The following is a 10,204-nucleotide window of genomic DNA, read 5'->3' as shown; positions in this document are numbered from 1 at the left end:
ACTCTTATATTTATTCATAAACAAATTACATAATAAAATTTTGTTTACTTAAATGAATCATTTTTATTTATTTTATTTTTTTTTTGCATTTTTTCTGAAGCTGGAAACAGGGAGAGACAGTCAGACAGACTCCCGCATGCACCCGACCGGGATCCACCCGGCACGCCCACCAGGGGTCGAAGATCTGCCCACCAGGGGCGACACTCTGCCCACCAGGGGGCGATGCTCTGCCCATCCTGGGCATCGCCATGTTGCGACCAGAGCCACTCTAGCGCCTGAGGCAGAGGCCACAGAGCCATCCCCAGCGCCCGGGCCATCTTTGCTCCAATGGAGCCTTGGCTGCGGGAGGGGAAGAGAGAGACAGAGAGGAAGGCGCGGCAGAGGGGTGGAGAAGCAAATGGGCGCTTCTCCTGTGTGCCCTGGCCGGGAATCGAACCCGGGTCCTCCGCACGATAGGCCGACGCTCTACCGCTGAGCCAACCGGCCAGGGCCTTTAACATTTTTTAATTTTAATATTTCATCCAGCCTGTGAAAAAAATTTTCTTTCTAATCTGGCCCAGGGGCAAAATCCTAGTTGACCTCCAGTCAACTAGGCTTAATAATAGTAACCATTGGAATCAACCAACCCCACTTAGCATTCCTCCACATCTGCACCCACGCATTCTTCAAAGCAATGCTATTCATATGCTCCGGATCTATTATCCACAGCCTAGGTGACGAATAAGACATCCGAAAAATAGGAGGCCTATTCAAGACCCTACCCTTCACCACTAGCGCCTTAACCATTGGAAGCCTTGCCTTAACTGGTACCCCCTTCCTAACAGGCTTTTATTCTAAAGACCTTATTATTGAAGCAGCTAACATCTCATACACCAACGCCTGAGCCCTACTCTTGACCCTTCTAGCCACTTCCCTCACAGCTGTCTACAGTACACGAATCATTTTCTTTGCACTTATAGGACAACCACGATTCCCTACTCTGATCCTAATCAACGAAAACAACCCCTTACTAATTAATTCTATCAAACGCCTGTTAATTGGAAGTATTTTCGCAGGATTTTTACTATCAAACACTATCCCTCCAACCACCACCCCACAAATAACAATACCACTTTACCTAAAACTCACAGCCCTGGTGGTAACCCTAACAGGGTTTATAATAGCTCTGGAATTAAATCAAATTACCTACAACCTAAAGTTTAATAAGCCCTCAAGCATATTTAAATTCTCCAACCTCCTAGGATATTTTCCCATTATCATACACCGCCTCCAACCACGAATAAGCCTTACAGCAAGTCAAAAATCTGCCTCCCTCCTACTAGATCAAATTTGACTGGAAATGCTCTTGCCAAAATCAATCTCAAATATACATATAAAATCCTCCACCACAGTATCCAACCAAAAAGGCCTTGTCAAATTATATTTCCTCTCCTTCTTCATCACCTTAATCCTTACAATACTTATATTTAATTTCCACGAGTAATCTCCATAATTACTACGACTCCAATAAGCAAAGATCACCCTGTCACCACTACTAACCAAGTTCCATAACTATACAACCCCGCAACTCCTATAATCTCTTTACTAAAAAACCCAGAATCGCCCATATCATAAATTACCCAATCCCCCATATCATTAAACTTTAAAATTATCTCCAACTCAACACCCTCATTCATAACTACACTAACAATTAATCCCGTCTCTATAAGTAGGCCCGTAATAAGAGAACCTAAAACTGTTTTATTAGATACCCATACCTCCGGATACTGCTCAGTAGCCATAGCCGTAGTATAACCAAAAACTACCAACATCCCCCCTAAATAAATCAAAAACACCATAAGGCCTAAAAATGGCCCATCAAAACTAATCACAATGCCACAACCCACCCCTCCACTCACCCCTCACTCAATCCTAATCCCCCATAAATTGGCGAAGGTTTAGAAGAAAACCCTACAAACCCAACTACAAAAACAATACTTAAGATAAACGCAATATATGTCATCATAATTCCTACATGGCCTCTATCCATGACTTATGACATGAAAAATCACCATTGTATTTCAACTATAAGAATAATGACCAACATCCGTAAATCCCATCCACTATTTAAAATCATCAACGACTCATTCGTTGACCTACCCACACCATCAAGTATCTCCTCTTGATGAAACTTTGGCTCCATTTTAGGCATTTGCCTAGCAGTGCAAATCCTAACAGGCCTATTCCTTGCAATGCACTATACCTCTGATATCGCCACAGCATTCAACTCTGTAACACATATCTGTCGAGACGTAAATTATGGCTGACTCCTCCGCTACCTCCATGCCAACGGCGCCTCTATATTCTTTATCTGCCTATATCTCCACGTAGGGCGGGGCCTCTACTATGGGTCTTATACCTTCACAGAAACTTGAAACGTAGGAATCCTCCTACTATTCGCAGTTATAGCCACCGCTTTCATAGGATATGTTTTACCATGAGGCCAAATATCTTTCTGAGGGGCCACAGTTATCACAAGTCTCCTCTCTGCTATTCCCTATATCGGAACAGACCTAGATGAATGAATCTGAGGGGGCTTCTCTGTAGACAAAGCCACCCTAACCCGATTCTTCGCCTTTCACTTCCTCCTACCAGTTATTATCGCAGCCCTAGTTATAGTAAGTACACCTACTGTTCCTCCACGAAACAGGCTCAAACAACCCAACAGGTATCCCCTCAAATGCAGACATAATCCCCTTTCACCCCTACTACACAATTAAAGACATCCTAGGGTTTCTACTAATACTAACTGCACTACTGGCACTGGTACTATTTGCCCCAGACATATTAGGAGACCCAGATAACTACACCCCTGCTAATCCATTAAACACCCCTCCCCACATTAAACCAGAATGATACTTCCTATTCGCCTACGCTATCCTACGATCTATCCCCAATAAATTGGGAGGCGTCCTAGCACTAGTATTATCGATTCTAATCCTCGCCCTAGTTCCCTTACTCCACACCTCAAAACAACGAAGCATAACATTCCGTCCCCTCAGCCAATGCATATTCTGACTTCTAGTCGCAGACCTCATTACACTCACATGAATCGGGGGCCAACCCGTAGAACACCCCTATGTTATCATCGGCCAACTGGCCTCAATTCTATATTTCTCAATTATCTTAATTCTTATACCCCTCGCTAGCATTATAGAAAACCGATTCTTAAAATGAAGAGTCTCTGTAGTATACTTAATTACTCTGGTCTTGTAAACCAGCAACGGGGACTCAACCTCCCCCAAAGACCTCAAGGAGAGAGCGCAAGCCCCACCGTCAACACCCAAAGCTGATATTCTAGTTAAACTATCCCTTGACCTTATATAAGGAAATAAAATTTTTCAAAGTACCCCTCCCGCACTATGAATAATTTTATTTTCTATGTACGTCGTGCATTAAATTATATGCCCCATTAATATTAAGCAGGTACATATTAATTAAATGGCACAGGACATGTTAATTGGTCATCGTACATAAACCATTCAGTTTAGTAAATCCTTGTCAACAGGACTATCCTCATCCAAAGGGGATCTCTTAATCTACCAACCTCCGTGAAACCAACAACCCGACGGACACCACATGGTAGCACTCTTCTTGCTCCGGGCCCATTAATCGTGGGGGTTTCTAAACTGGGTCGAAAAAGGCATCTGGTTCTTACCTCAGGGCCATGGAACGTAAAATCGCCCACAACTTGCTCTTAAATAAGACATCTCGATGGATTAGTCGCTAGTAAGTCCGTGATCCCGGCATACCTTGCACTGTCATGCCTGGGGTGGGTTTTTATTTTTTGGGGGATGCTTGGATTCAGCCTTGGCCGTGGAGGCCTGGATGCAGTCAAATAAAGTCAAGCTGGACTTTACAATCAAATTTCCTCGGACAATGAATACCACTGAGATAAAGAATATTCATGGTTCAGGACATAAATTCAAGTGGTGTAATAAATTTACGTTACCCAGGGATATTTACCCTAAAGGGCTATTAGGTCAATGGTTTCAGGACATAACACTTGGAACTAGTGCAGGTGTACGTACGCACAGGTGTACGTACGCACAGGTGTACGTACGCACAGGTGTACGCACGCACAGGTGTACGCACGCACAGGTGTACGTACGCACAGGTGTACGCACGCACAGGTGTACGCACGCACAGGTGTACGTACGCACAGGTGTACGTACGCACAGGTGTACGCACGCACAGGTGTACGCACGCACAGGTGTACGCACGCACAGGTGTACGCACGCACAGGTGTACGCACGCACAGGTGTACGTACGCACAGGTGTACGCACGCACAGGTGTACGTACGCACAGGTGTACGCGCGCGTTGGTTTGCTTAGACAACCCCCCCCTACCCCCCCCCCCCGTTAAGCCCCACCATATATAACTATATTATCTTGCCAAACCCCAAAAACAAGATCAAGCTACATTGGCTTATTATGGACTTAACCGGTTTACTATATCAACCCCATCCCTTACCCGATAGCATCGCGGTACCTTAAGGAATTTATTTTCCTTAAACAGCCATCTCCCTAGCTCCGCCTTTTTTCTTTTTTTTTCCTACTCACCCAGTTAATGTAGCTTAAAAAAAAAAAAAAGCAAGGCACTGAAAATGCCTAGATGGGCTCTCTAGCCCCATAAACACACAGGTTTGGTCCTGGCCTTCCTATTAATTATTAGCAGACTTACACATGCAAGTATCAGCTCCCCAGTGAGGATGCCCTCTAGGTCAATACCATGAAATAAAGGAGCAGGTATCAGGCACGCCCAACGCAGCCCATAACACTTTGCTCAGCCACACCCCCACGGGAAACAGCAGTGATAAAAATTAAGCCATGAACGAAAGTTCGACTAAGCCATGCTAATATAGGGTTGGTAAATTTCGTGCCAGCCACCGCGGTCATACGATTAACCCAAATTAATAGCTACCGGCGTAAGGCGTGTTTAAGGCAACAACTCAAAATAAAGTTAAACTCTGACTAAGCCGTAAAAAGCCCTAGTCTCTGTAAAATAACCTACGAAAGTGACTTTAATAGCCTGAACACACGGCAGCTAAGATCCAAACTGGGATTAGATACCCCACTATGCTTAGCCCCAAACCTAAGAAGTTAAATTAACAAAACTGCTCGCCAGAGTACTACTAGCCACAGCTTAAAACTCAAAGGACTTGGCGGTGCTTTATATCCATCTAGAGGAGCCTGTTCTGTAATCGATACACCCCGATAAACCTCACCAACCCTTGCCAAATCAGTCTATATACTGCCATCTTCAGCAAACCCTAAAAAGGATTTTAAGTAAGCACAAACATTACACATAAAAACGTTAGGTCAAGGTGTAACTTATGGGTTGGGAAGAAATGGGCTACATTCCCTGTAAAAGGTCATAATCAATATAAACGGATGCTAAAATGAAACATATAGCTGAAGGTGGATTTAGCAGTAAACTAAGAATAGAGTGCTTAATTGAATATAGGCCATGAAGCATGCACACACCGCCCGTCACCCTCCTCAAACAATACCAATCTAAAATAACCCTATTTAAAAGATCCCACTTGCAAGAGGAGATAAGTCGTAACAAGGTAAGTGTACTGGAAAGTGCACTTGGATAACTCAAAGCATAGCTTAATCATAAAGCACCCGGCCTACACCCGGGAGATACTACAACCACTGAGTTGCTTTGAACTAATTCTAGCTCGAACCTACAAAACTCAACTAACACCTACAATTAAAACAAAACATTTACACAAATAAAAGTATAGGAGATAGAAATTATATTCGACGCTATAGAAAAAGTACCGCAAGGAAACCACAATTTAAAAGTAAAAAAAAGCAAAGCTTACCCCTTTTACTTTTTGCATAATGATTTAACTAGAAAAAATTTAGCAAAGAGAACTGAAGCTAAATACCCCAAAACCAGACGAGCTATCTAAGGACAGCCCAAAGGGGCAAACTCATCTATGTAGCAAAATAGTGAGAAGATCCTTAGATAGAGGCGACAAACCAACCGAGCCTGGTGATAGCTGGTTGTCCAGTTAATGAATTTTAGTTCAAGTATAAATCTAAAAATACCCATAAGTTTAATGTAGATTTATATTATAGCCCAAGGGGGTACAGCCCATTGGACTTAGGTACAACCTTTATTAGAGAGTAATTATTTAGGTTGTAGGTGATTTGGTTAAGTTCTAGGGCCATTATAAATCCTGTTAGGGTTACTCCTAGGGCTGTAAGTTTTAGGTAGAGTGGCATTGTTATTTGTGGGGTGGTGGTTGGGGGGATGCTGTTTGATATTAGAAATCCTGCGAAAATGCTTCCAATTAATAGGCGTTTGATAGAATTAGTTAGGAGGGGGTTGTTTTCGTTGATTAGGATAAGGGTGGGAAATCGTGTTTGTCCTAGAAGTGCGAAGAAAATGATTCGTGTACTATAGACAGCTGTGAGGGAAGTGGCTAGGAGGGTTAGTAGTAGGGCTCAGGCGTTGGTATATGAGATGTTGGCTGCTTCGATAATAAGGTCTTTAGAATAAAAGCCCGTTAGGAAAGGGGTGCCTGTTAAGGCAAGGCTTCCGATGATTAAGGCGGTAGTGGTGAAGGGTAGGGTCTTGAATAGGCCTCCTATTTTTCGGATGTCTTATTCGTCACCTAGGCTGTGGATAATAGATCCGGAGCATATGAATAGCATTGCTTTGAAGAATGCGTGGGTGCAGATGTGGAGGAATGCTAAGTGGGGTTGGTTGATTCCAATGGTTACTATTATTAAGCCTAGTTGACTAGAGGTGGAAAAGGCAACGATTTTTTAAATATCATTTTGGGTGAGGGCACAGATTGCTGTAAACAGGGTTGTAACGCCTCCTAGGCATAGGACTATGGTTTGTACTAGTTTGTTGTTTTCTATTAGGGGATAGAATCGAATTAATAGGAATACTCCTGCAACAACTATAGTGCTTGAGTGTAATAGGGCGGAGACGGGTGTGGGGCCTTCCATGGCGGAGGGAAGTCATGGGTGGAGTCCAAATTGAGCGGATAAATGTGATTAATGTGGTTGCAGTGCTAATGCTTATGAGTGCCAGGGTTGCACCTCCAATGAGGTGAATTAAAAGATGTCCTGCGGTGATGTTTGCTGTTAGTCGAACGGCCAAGGCTATAGGTTGAATAAATAGGCTGATTGTTTCGATAATAACTAATATAGGGATAAGGGGGATAGGGGTACCTTGTGGGAGGAAATGTGCAAGGGAGGCTTTAGTTTTGTGTCGGAAGCCAAGGATTACTGTACCTGCTCATAGTGGGATAGCCATTCCGAGGTTTATTGATAATTGGGTAGTGGGTGTGAAAGAATGGGGTAGAAGGCCAAGGAGATTTGTAGACCCAATAAAAATAATTAGTGATATTAGCATCAGAGTTCAGGTTTGTCCCTTTTGACTGTGGATTGCTATCATTTGTTTTGATGTTAGGTGAAGGAGTCATCGTTGGATTACAATTAATCGATTTGCGACTAGGCGACCTGAGGAAGGAAATAGGACGGTGGGAAATATAATAATTAAAACAACAACAGGTAGCCCTATTATTGTAGGGGTAATGAAAGAGGCAAATAGATTTTCGTTCATTTTGTTTCTCAAGGGGTTGTATGCTTTAGTGATTTGGCTAAAGAAGGCTCAGGGTTTGAATAGTATGAGTGTTTAGAGATTTTTAATTGTATGATAATAAATAGTGTAATAATTATTGATAAAATTGTGATAAATCATGTAGAAGTATCTAATTGGGGCATGTCATCAAGGAAAGGGTAAGGCTTTCAATCTTTAACTTAAAAGGTTAATGCTGCAGTAGCTTCTTGATGATATTACAGTACGGATGCTGATCATTTTTCAAAATGTTTTAATGGGACTATTTCAAGTACGATAGGTATGAAGCTATGGTTGGATCCGCAGATTTCGGAACATTGCACGTAATATAAGCCAGGTCATGTGGATAGTAGAGTTGTTTGATTTAGGCGTCCTGGGATAGCGTCTGTTTTTAAGCCTAAAGATGGGACGGCTCAAGAGTGTAGAACATCTGATGAGATTAATATACGGACGGTGAGTTCTATGGGTAGAACCACTCGGTTGTCTACTTCCAGCAGACGAATCTGCCGGGTGCGAGGTCGGATGTGGGGATTATATAGGAGTCAAAATTTAAATCTTCATAGTCTGTATATTCATAACTTCAGTACCATTGGTGACCCATAGTTTTAACGGTAATAGAGGGATTATTAATTTCGTCTATTCTGTAAAGAATTCGGAGGGATGGGAGTGCAATTATAATAAGGGTAATGGCTGGTAGGATTGTTCAGATGGTTTCTACTTCCTGGGCATCTATGGTGCTCGTGTGGGTTAATTTAGTAGTTAGTATAATTGAGATGATATAGAGGACTAGGGAGCTGATAAGGAATACGATCATTAAAGTATGGTCGTGAAAGTGTAATAGCTCTTCTATAATAGGAGAAGTTGCGTCTTGGAAACCTGTTTGGAATGGGTATGCCATGGAGGTATATAGGGGTCTCACCTATAATTTAACCCTGACAAAGTTATGTAAATTTTACTAATACCTCTACCGTGGAGAAAGACATAGTGGTTATGGTGTTGGCTTGAAACCAATTTAAGGGGGTTCGAATCCTTCCTTTCTTGTTTATTTAATATTAATATAAGTGGGCTCTTCAAATGTGTGATAAGGAGGCGGGCAGCCATGGAGTCACTCAAGGTTTGTGGTTGTTAGTTCTACTAGTGAGACTTCTCGTTTGGAGGCAAATGCTTCTCATACGATGAAGACCATTAGCATCACAGCTGTTAGTGAGATGAAGGAGCCCATAGATGATACGGTGTTTCAGGTAGCATATGCATCAGGGTATTCAGAGTATCGTCGTGAGCCTTAGTTCAGGCGGGGTGCAGGGTATAGCCGGAGAAGAGGGGGAATCAGTGGACAAATCCGCCCATGATGGCAAACACTGCTCCTATGGATAAAACGGAGTAAAAATGGGCTACTACATAATAAGTGTCGTGAAGCACAATGTCTAGGGATGAGTTAGCTAATACAATACCGGTTAAACCGCCCACAGTAAAAAGGAAAATAAATCCAAGGGCTCATAATATGGCTGGGGATCATTTGATATTACCCCCATGAAGAGTTGCTAATCAGCTAAAGACTTTGACACCAGTAGGAATAGCAATAATTATAGTAGCAGATGTGAAGTAGGTGCCTGTATTGACGTCTATCCCAACAGTAAATATATGATGGGCTCACACAATAAATCCTAGGAATCCAATGGATATCATAGCTCAAACTATTCCCATGTAACCAAATGGTTCTCTTTTTCCTGAATAGTATGTAACAATATGGGAGATAATTCCGAATCCTGGTAAGATGAGAATGTACACTTCGGGGTGACCGAAAAATCAAAATAAGTGTTGGTATAAGATAGGATCGCCCCCTCCGGCTGGATCGAAGAAGGTTGTGTTTAAGTTTCGGTCTGTTAAAAGTATAGTAATTCCAGCAGCTAGTACGGGGAGTGATAAGAGGAGTAAGACTGCGGTGATCAGAACGGATCAAAGAGGGGCGTTTGATACTGGGATAGGGCAGGGGGTTTCATATTAATAATAGTGGTAATAAAGTTAATTGCTCCTAGGATAGAAGAGACATCTGCTAAATATAGTGAGAAGATAGCAAGGTCGACTGAGGAACCGGCGTGGGCTAGGTTACCTGCTAGTGGCGGGTAGACTGTTAATCCGGTTCCTGCACCAGCTTCAACTATGGAGGATGCTAATAGGAGTAGGAAAGAGGGAGGTAGTAGTCAGAAGCTTATGTTATTTATACGAGGGAAGGCCATGTCTGGAGCGCCAATTATCAGGGGCACTAGTCAGTTTCCAAAGCCACCAATTATAATAGGTATAACTATAAAGAAAATTATTACGAATGCATGAGTGGTGACTACTACATTGTAGATTTGGTCATTGCCAAGTAGGGCTCCTGGTTGGCCGAGTTCTGCGCGGATTAAGAGGCTTAGGGCTGTGCCTACTATTCTGGCTCAAGCACCAAATAGAAGATAGAGTGTACCGATATCTTTGTGGTTTGTTGAGTAAAGTCAACGAGTTACGAACATAGGTAAGATGGCTGAGTAAGCATTAGACTGTAAATCTAAAGACAGA

At 42.6% G+C, this 10,204-nt stretch overlaps 1 long non-coding RNA gene and 1 other non-coding gene across 3 annotated transcripts; one reads left to right on the top strand and one right to left on the bottom strand.

Annotated features, from left to right (window-relative positions):
* Positions 1-415: 415 nt before the first annotated feature.
* On the bottom strand, positions 416-491 carry TRNAD-AUC (transfer RNA aspartic acid (anticodon AUC)). The gene has a single exon. It is a non-coding gene; the product is annotated as a tRNA-Asp (tRNA).
* A 92-nt stretch (positions 492-583) lies between these two features.
* Positions 584-5,217, top strand: LOC136400465 (uncharacterized). Of its 2 annotated transcripts, none has more exons than XR_010750309.1 (2): positions 584-4,060; positions 4,221-5,217. It is a non-coding gene; the product is annotated as an uncharacterized lncRNA (long non-coding RNA). The 2 variants fall into 2 exon arrangements; XR_010750310.1 differs by having other exon boundaries at positions 4,109-4,301.
* Positions 5,218-10,204: the final 4,987 nt, after the last annotated feature.

The sequence above is a fragment of the Saccopteryx leptura genome, chromosome 3 (genome assembly GCF_036850995.1).
Source record: "Saccopteryx leptura isolate mSacLep1 chromosome 3, mSacLep1_pri_phased_curated, whole genome shotgun sequence".
NCBI lineage: Eukaryota > Metazoa > Chordata > Mammalia > Chiroptera > Emballonuridae > Saccopteryx > Saccopteryx leptura.
The sequence above is the reverse complement of the archived record's forward strand: the minus strand, read 5'-3'. Positions and strand labels throughout refer to the sequence as shown.